The following is a 9,777-nucleotide window of genomic DNA, read 5'->3' as shown; positions in this document are numbered from 1 at the left end:
TCTCTCTCTCAAAAATAAATAAACATTAAAAACGTTTTTTTTAAATATTAGGGTACAGAAAATAAAAAGACATGCTTAATGCAGCTGTTCAGCAAATCTGTTTGATTTACTGGAGACAATGAGTGGTCAGCACGGTTACTTCTAAGAGGTTTTCTGCACAGGAGGCCATTGCCTAAATTAGTTACTCAATCTACCCAAACGCACTACTACTGATAGAAATCTAAGGGGTTTCTCCCAAGTGTAAAATGTTATCTTGCTTGGGGACTTCAGGGCCAATGCAGCTGTCTGATTGGCTAACATAGGAGTGACTCCAGTAGCTAACCCAGCTTGCGGTGGACCCCTCCCCAGCACTTGAAATTTAGGTAGAATTACCTCAATTCCCCAAGATCATGCCCTGAGGAAAGTTCTGTAAAGTTTCTGTAAATTCCTAGGGACATACTTTTTCATGACCCCCTCTGCCTGCAAGCCCCCAACCACCACCACTGGCCCCCATCCCACCTGGGGTTCCCGTCCTTCCCCAGCACTGCCCCACGTGACCCCAGAAAGCACCATTGCAACAGTTTCGCCAATGCCCTTCCCTGCCCAAATCAACGCTCACTCATAAGAAAGCAGCAGTGAACAAAGTCGAATTTACTGAAGACTTGGCAGAGGAAGTGGAGGAGGAGAGGTCTACATCGAACACTCCACAGCAAGTAACAGAAATCCATTTAAATGTTCAGATTCCCCAGAGTGCCTTTTCACCCAACCCATCCCCCAGGCAGTCTCTCAGCCCCCTTCCTTGTACCCAATGATATGCAAATCAATCAATCAATCAAACAAGCAAACAAAACAGGAGGGAAAGGAGATAAGAAAACTCCGAAAAGGCTACGTTGTTGAGTTGCATATGAAATGTAGTGAGATTATATTTAATAATATTTTGAATAGTGGTTTGAGGCCCGTGTTGAGCTCTGGCATCGCAGAGCCTGTTTGGGATTCTCTCCCTCTCTCTCTCCCTCTCTCTTGCCCCTCCCCTGATCGTGCCTTCTCTCTCTCTCAAAATAAACAAATAAACTTAAATATATATATATATGTATATTTTTTCTTTAATCTTGAGAGAGAGAGAACAAGAGTGAGCAAGTAGGGGAGGGGCAGAGAGAGAGGGAGAGAGAGAATCCCAAGCAGGCTCCATACCACCAGCACAGAGCCCCATGTGGGGGCCCAATCCCATGGACTGTGAGATCATGACCTGAGCTGAAATCAGGAGCCAGAAGCTTACCCGACCGAACCACCCAGGTGCCCCCCGAAATATAATAGTTTGAGCCACCCAGGCGCCCCTCCAAAATAATAGTTTGAACAGTGCGAATTAAAGAGTATGCCATGAATGATGAAATATTCTCTAAAACTTCAATCAGTGTAAACCTCTTTAAATTGGAAAGGTTCATCAACAGTTGGACAATTACAACACCAACGAACATGAATCACAAACCGTGTTCATGCGAGTGCTACGTTGGGAGGTTCTATTAGCCAGCACATTAAAGATATCAGCCATCACTTGCCATACTTTGTCACCCTGTCTTGGTCCCCTAGGGCTGCTCTAACAAAAATGCCGTGGACGGGGTGGCTTAAACAATAAAAAGTTATTTCTCACAGATCTGGAGACAGGACGTCTGAGATCCAGGTGCTGGACATTCGGTGTCTGGTGAAAGTCCACTTCCTGACTCATAGATGGCAGTCTTCTCGATGTGCCCTCACAAGACAAAAGGGGTGAGAGCTGTCTGGGGTCTCTTCTCTAGGGCGCAGTCATTATACTCCTGAGCTCCTCATGACCTAACCAACCTCCCAAAGACCCCAACCCCTGACACCATCACGTTATCAGTTAGGGTTTCAACATGTGAACTAGGGGCGAATGCAAACTTCAGTCCATTACAAAACTGTCACGTTTTGAATCTGAGCTGCAATGTGGCTGCTTTGACAACAAAATACAGTAGAAGTAACACGGTATGACTTTCAAAGCTAGGTCCTAAGAAGCCTTGCGGCTTCCAACTAGATCTCTTGGAATATTTGTGCAGGAGGTAACCAGTCACTGTGAAACCGTTCGGCTGTCCTGAGACTGTCAGACCGGGAGGCGGCCCATCTGTGTCACTTGGAGACAGATGCTCCTAGCTCCAGCTGTTCCCAGCATACGAGGTGTCAGACTCACCTGCTCTCTCATTGCAACCATAGGAGGGACCCCCAGGCAAGAACTACTCGTCAACCCTCAGAACCAGGAGAAGTAAGAGTACGCTGCTGTTTTAAGCCCCTACCTCTTAAAGTGTTAGGTTACGAAGCAATAAATAATTGAAATATGATGTGAAGCTGTATGGTACATGGTACACGGAGGTCGCATACGCTATTTGTTGCCTGCCCAAGTACTATCCTCCTCCTTTTCCTTTCTAATGGAAACCTGATTTTATTCCCGTAAGCATTATGCAAGTTCCAGGGGATGAATCATACCTGCGCTACATCAAGGACAGTAGTATTTTTCCTTCACCGGTGATTGGTTCATAAGTTAGTTTGGGCCGTTTAGTTAAAAATATTTTATTCCCCGATAAAAGAGGAGAGAATTGTGCAAGAGCGGTCTCTGACTACCCTGGCCACATCCCTGCTGCCTGCTTCTGAATGCTCTCAGGGAAAGATGTGCCCGGAGAGGGAGCAGACTTTTGCACTGAGGAAAGAACAAGCCCAAGGACGAAAACTGACCCACTGAGAAGTCCCCGGGAAAAACGGAAAGAGCCCAGGAGCTTGCCACTGAAGTTGAGTAACCGAATCAGCATCAGCAGCCATCTTTACAAAACTATTCATAGTAAAATACCATATATTTTTTTCTTCCTTAATCCATAATCATTCAGAGTTCCTGTTTCTTGATCTGACATCAGTCTTTACGATGCATGCCTATTCCTATGATTTTATGTCAGCATTTACTAATGCATAGTTTAAAATATTTTTAAGAGGGGCGCCTGGGTGGCTCGGTCGGTTAAGCGTCCGACTTCAGCCAGGTCACGCTCTCGCGGTCCGTGAGTTCGAGCCCCGCGTCGGGCTCTGTGCTGACGGCTCAGAGCCTGGAGCCTGTTTCGGATTCTGTGTCTCCCTCTCTCTCTGCTCCTCCCCTGTTCATGCTCTGTCTCTCTCTGTCACAAAAATAAATAAACGTTGAAAAAAAATTAAAAAAAAATATTTTTAAGATCTTGTAACACTTCAGTAATTTGCACTAGAGTAAAGGGATCCTGAAACACTAGCCACTGTGGGGGAGAAATGAGTGAAGATGAAATAATACGGGCATGGCCACTCGATGTGACAAAAATACCGCTAACTTGGAAGAAAGGACTCTACTAAATTCTGGAGATAATGATGATGACAGACAAAGCAGCCTTAATACAAAATCACATGGTGAGAGTTGTGGATTTATGTCCCCTAAATGTGTATATTCCCACTTCACTTTTACTTCTGTGGGAAAATGAGTTTCAACTCATAGGACTTTTAAATTATGCAAGTCTTACCACAAATCTGTTGCATACGGATGATACCTTCAAAATCAAGATTAGCTCAGCTATGCGTTAAATGCTCAAAAAGAGACTATAAAGAGTGCTTAACATATGTAAAAATATTCAGAGAGGAATAATCTATTCTATCGCTATGAAATAAGGCAAAATCTGTGATATTCATTAGAAATATTATATCTCGACTCAAGAGGCAAAAAGAAGTAAAAAGTTATCACAAATATGTCAGGAGGGAAGGAAAAGAATCAAAGGGTTTTGTGTTTTAAGTAATAAGGGAAGTCAGGCTGCAGACGACAATTGTCACCGCTGTTTCTCGTGAGAACTGGCAGGTGGCGGGTGGGGTGAAAGTCTATCATCTTCCACTGCACAGCAGTCGGGTTTCTTTGCCTCCCATCAATACTTTATATTATTACACAGCTCCAGAGTGACCCAAACAGACAGTAAAACCCCTCAACCTGCTAATCTCTCTCTGCGTCCATCCCTCCCCCCCCCCCCAAGAATTAATACAATATAAAAATCTATTGAAAGAGCACAGGGGCGCCCGGGTGGCCTAGTCGGCGAAGCGACCGGCTTTGGCTCAGGTCATGATCTCGCAGTTCATGAGTTCGAGCCCCACGTCGGGCTCTGTGCTGACAGCTCGGAGCCTGGAGCCCCTTCGGATTCTGTGTCTCCCTCTCTCTCTCCACTTCTCCCATTCACACTCTGTCTCTCTCTCTCCTTCAAAAATAAATAAACATAAAAAAAAAACAAAAACGATAGAGTGCTGGGGCACCTGGGTGGCTCAGTCAGTTACATGTCTGACTCTTGATGTGGGCTCATGTGATGATCTCATGGTTTGTGGGATCATAGCCCCATATCAGGCTCTGTGCTGACAGCCCAGACCCTGCTTGGGATTCTGTCTTTTCTTGCCTCTCTGCCCCTCCCCTGCTCTCTCTCTCTCTCAAAGTAAATAAACAAACTTAAAAAAACTTTTTTTAAAGATACAGTATTAAAATATATAGTACTCATATTATATTAGGACATACTAACATAGTCAGGATTAGGACCTTAACATCATACCTGTACCGATGAAGCAGAAAGGATTTAATGGAAACTTGCTCAGGCTATAAGAACCAGAATGATAATTCATAAGTAGAATCTTAAATTTTTAGGGGAAAACTGCTTGAAATAATAACATTGCAGCTCTTAGTGCAAATTACTAATTAAGGCAGTTAGTCTGTGACACCAAGTAAAACAGTGACAGATGATGACTTGAAAGAATCTGAGTTTATACATCTCTTTTGTGAACGTTCACTATTTCAAGATCAGGAATAAAAACACAACACTTCTGGGGCGCCTGGGTGCGCAGTCGGTTAAGCGTCCGACTTCAGCCAGGTCACGATCTCGCGGTCCGTGAGTTCGAGCCCCGCGTCGGGCTCTGGGCTGATGGCTCAGAGCCTGGAGCCTGTTTCCAATTCTGTGTCTCCCTCTCTCTCTGCCCCTCCCCTGTTCATGCTCTGTCTCTCTCTGTCCCAAAATAAATAAACGTTGAAAAAAAAAAATTTAAAAAAAAGAAAAAAAAAAAACAACACAACACTTTGGGGACGCCTGGGTGGCTCAGTTGGTTAAGTGGCTCTTGACTTTGGCTCAGGTCGTGATCTCACGGTGAGCTCGAGCCCCAAGTCAGGCTCTGGGCTGACAGTGTGTGGAACCTGCTTGGGTTCTCTCTCTGCCCCTCCCCCACTCGTGCTCATGCTCTCTCTCAAATAAATAAACAAAAATAAAAAACACAACACTTTTGAATCTAGAGACAATCCTTTTTTTTTTTTTTTTTTAAGTTTATTTATTTACTGTGAGATGGGTAGGGCAGAGAGAGAGAGAGAGGGACAGAGAATCCCAAGCAGGCTGTGCACTGTCAGCTCAGCTCAGAGCCCGATGCGGGACTTGAGCTCACATGACGTGAGATCATGACCCGAGCCAAGATCAAGAGTCAGATGCTTCAGCGACTGCCCCACTCAGGCATCCGAGACAACCCTTAATTGCATGGAATGGTTGTGCAGTTTCTGGATTATCAAGGATTTTCCTTGGTTTTGCTGGTCATCTCTTCTGTTTATTAACACTCCTGCCAGAAGGTGGAGAATAGAGCAGAGAGGTTGTAAGGTCCATATTCTGCAGAAGGCGTTGTCTGTAAGTGTGGCTTTTGTGGGATTCCTCGGTGCTGGGAGAGAAAGGGAAGGAAGGAAGAGAATGAAATGAATGGCCTGATCTGCCTGGTCCTCTTTTCTTCGGCCTCCTCTTTCCCAATCACCTTCGCTTCCCCATCTGCCTCTCCATTTCACCCTGCCCTGTCCTTCAGTCCTTTAGGGAAGAGTCACGGTCCAGGATTGAGGATGAGAAAAGCTGTGGGCTTCCTTGCCTAGGAGAAGGCTCCAGGGCCAGGGTCCTGCAGGGGGTGGCCGTGGGTCCGGGGTCCTCCCTTCAGATGTTACAGACACTTGTGCTTGATCTGCTCGACAGCAAAGTAGCAAACCAGGAAGGTGGAGGTACAAAGAAAAAAGACAGTTCATCGCCCTGGTACGCCAGGAAAGACTCCACCCCACAGCACAGTCCTACACTTGACCCGTCCCTTGAATACAGAAAGGGACAGACTGGTGTTCCAGAGGGGACTTAGGGCTTCCCTCGGAGCCAAGGCTCCGGAGGGAAACTGCACCCCCACTGTCACCCAGCCCTCCAGTGTCGGTCACGTGAGAATCCCTTGTGCAGGAAGTTCTCACCTCAATCAGCACGGGGCGGGATGAGATGAAATAAAGTCCCAGATAAAGCCTCTGACCCCAGGAGCAGACCGAACTTTTCCTTGGGAATCTTATTCGTTCTTTCGCCACCCCAACGACAGGCCGTTTACTCTCGTGGGTTCGAGCCCCGTGGCAGGCTCTGTGCCGACAGCGTGGAGCCTGGAAACTGCTTCTGATTCTGTGTCTACCTTTCTCTCTGCCCCTCCCCTGCTCGTGCTCTGTCTGCCTGCCTCTCTCAAAATAAACCTTAAAATTTTTTTTAATTAAAATTAAATTAAGTTAAAAATATTTCCTAAGTGCCTACTATGTGCCAGACACTGTTGTAGGCACTGGAAATACAGCTGTGAACACACACCGCGCTGTCCTCATCAAACTTACATTTTAGGCAGAGAAATCCACTAATAAGAATGAAAGGAAGGAAGGAAGGAAGGAAGGAAGAAAATATATACTGTGCTAAATAAAAATGCTATAGGTAAATAGGAAAGCAATGTAAGGATAACAGGGAAATCCAGGGCTATAAGGAATTGCCGATTTGTGTTAGAGTGGCCAGGAGAGGCCTCACTGATTCAGTGACATTTGTGCAGACACCCGAAAGAAAGGGAAAACTAGCCACCCTTCACAAGCCCAGTGCAGCTCTTTCTGTCCGCGGGTCCTGTCCCCGTGGTTTAATAAAAAAATCACCTTTTTGCACCAAAGACGTCTTCAAGAATTCTTCTTTCTTGGCCATTAGCTCCGGACCACCCCACCATCACCCCAAGACTTCATCACTCACAACCCCCGTGCAGCTAGCTCTTTCTGCCCGTGGGTCCTGTCCCCATGCTTTAATAAAATCACCCTTTTCTTGGCCATCAGCTCCGAGCCCCAACACTCCAAACCACATCACCAGCACAGCTGGGTTCTTGGTGAAGGTTCTCTTCTTGATTTACAGATGAGCCCTTTTCTCATAGTGTCTTCAATGGTGGAGCGTGTGGTTTGAAGTGGTGCGGTTCAGAGCTGCTGGGAAAAAAGAATTCTTGGGGCATCTTTGGTGCGGAAAGGTGGTTCTATTAAAGCACCGGGATGGGACCCATGGGCAGAAAGAGCTACTCAGGGATTGTGAGGAGTGATTGATTATATACTTGGGATCTGCGGGGAGGTAAAGGCAAGGGAAGTTTCCACAAGGGCTTTCATATGCTAAAGAAGGCTCAGAGGATCCTGCACGCCTCTGCTATTGTCAAGCCAAGGTTGTTTTTCCCTCTAGCAAGGGATTGACATTAGACACTTTGGAGTTCCAGGAAGAATGTCCTACTTTGCAGGCCTCAAGTATTTGTCAATGGGCTTCAGATTAGAAGGAAATTTAATTTTATCTACCATTTCCTCCTGCTTCTGTTTCCCACATCAGTGGAGAGCAGAGAGTAGAAACATGATTTCTGGTATCTTTTTTTATAAAGGGACTAATCCCATTATGAGAGTTCTACTCTAATGGTCTAATTACCTCCCCAACCCTCATCTCCAAATATGATCGCATTAGGGATTAGAGTTTCAACATAAGAATTCTTTTGGGGGGGGGGGGAGGTCACACAAATATTCAATCCATACATAGCACATTGCAAAGAGATACTGTTCATAAGAGAAGAAAGAATGGGTTGGAGAGGGGCGGTGGATTCTCTTCAGTTACAGACTAGAATTCCAAGTGATTCTCTGGTGTTTTCCAACCTCATGGAAGGAAGGGAATCTAAGCAGAAAGACAACAGGAGTGAGGGAAACTAACGGGGAAAAAGGAACTATACCAGGTGGATCCTGCAAGAAAATTTACACGAGAGAAAACAAAAATATTTAGTAAAAGTATGAAAAAGATATACTCAGGGCGCCGGGGTGGCTCAGTCAGTTAAGCGTCCGACTTCAGCTCAGGTCATGATCTCACAGTATGTGAGTTCAAGCCCCGCGTCGGGCTCTGTGCTGACGGCTCAGAGCCTGGAGCCTGCTTCGGATTCTGTGTCTCCCTCTCTCTCTGCCCCTCCCCTGCTCATGCTCTGTCTCTCTCTGTCTAAAAAATAAATAAAAACACTAAAAATTAAAAAAAAAAAGAAAAAGAAAAAGATATACTCTAATAAGAACCACAGAATTGCATCAAAATATTTCTTGCTTATAAAATTAAAAAGACAAAATTTTAATAATAATGCCTTATACTGATATGGGTATTGCAAGTGATGTACTCTTTGCTAATGAGAGCATAAATGTATGCAACTTGTCTACCAAAAAAAATCTGTAGTAAGATTAAGGTTTGCAGATATTATTTATTCCTTTCTAGTTTATAGTCTTTTATTACTAAAAAATTACTCCAAAACTTAGCAATTTAAAACAGCAGTAAATAGGGGGTGCCTGGGTGGCTCCGTTGGTGGGGTACCACTTTTGAATGTGGCTCAATCATACAGTTTAGTTCCTTTACCTTGTATGTCAGCAAAGGAGCAATGAGAAGACATCACAGTGTAAGAGAATTTATTTTGAGAGAGAGAGAGAGAGAGAGAGAGAGAGAGGGCGCGTGAGCGGGGGCGGGGAGGGGGGCAGAGAGAGAGAGAGAGAGAGAGAGAAAATCCCAAGTGGGCTCCCAGTGCAGAGCCTGATGTAGGGCTGAACCCACAGTGAGATGATGACCCCAGCCGAAATCAAGAGTCCAGTGCTTAACAGACTGAGCCACCGAGGTACCCCTCTCTTCCCTTTATACGAGCAGATAAACAGCTGTGCTCATTGCCTTAGAAGAAGCCTGTGAGTTGTTTTTTGGTTTTGGGGGGTTTTTTTTGTTTTTTTTTTTTGTTTGTTTGTTTGTTTTTGTATTTCAAGAGCCCAAGATTAGTATGGACTTTACACATAGAGAAAAATGCTTGTTAGAAATTGCGGGAGAATGCAGAGTTCTCCCTACTCCAGACCCAAAAGGGCCGTGTAGACAGAAATAAGGCCCATCTCAGTAGCAAGCAGACAAGGTGATGACCCAGGTTACCAAAGAGCAGATGGGTCCTCAGCCTCTCCACTTTGCACCACATAAGCCACCTGACCCGCCTGGGAACTTAGACAACACCTGAGCAAAAGGAGATGGGGGTAAATTGTCTGAAACTCAATTCTGCCACCCCATCTGAATGGAGCTTGAAATAGGGAAAGTTGAACGACAGAAAAATAGGGAAGGCTACATTCATTGCACACCTCAGTTTGTGGATTGATACTCCTGATATTTGCTAAATGTTACTTAGTAGACGTTTATTTAATGAGCAAGAGAATGAATACATAAAACGTAAAAATTTGTACAAGGTCCAGCCTCGCCCAGGGCAGATGCATTTTGACGAGGCAGTCACAGGCAAGGTGGACTAAGGGACACGGAGGCTGGGCTTCCAGAACTGTGGCTGCTCCGATCACAGGCAAGGGGGTGGGGGACCGTGACAAACCCCTTCCTGCAGTAACCGGGCTATTTTCCTTGGGCTGCCGTCTAGGAGAAACGTAGGCTGGGCTTTATTCTCCTA

The sequence above is a fragment of the Herpailurus yagouaroundi genome, unplaced genomic scaffold (genome assembly GCF_014898765.1).
Source record: "Herpailurus yagouaroundi ecotype Mexico unplaced genomic scaffold, PumYag 253, whole genome shotgun sequence".
NCBI lineage: Eukaryota > Metazoa > Chordata > Mammalia > Carnivora > Felidae > Herpailurus > Herpailurus yagouaroundi.
Note: the sequence above shows the minus strand (reverse complement) of the source record.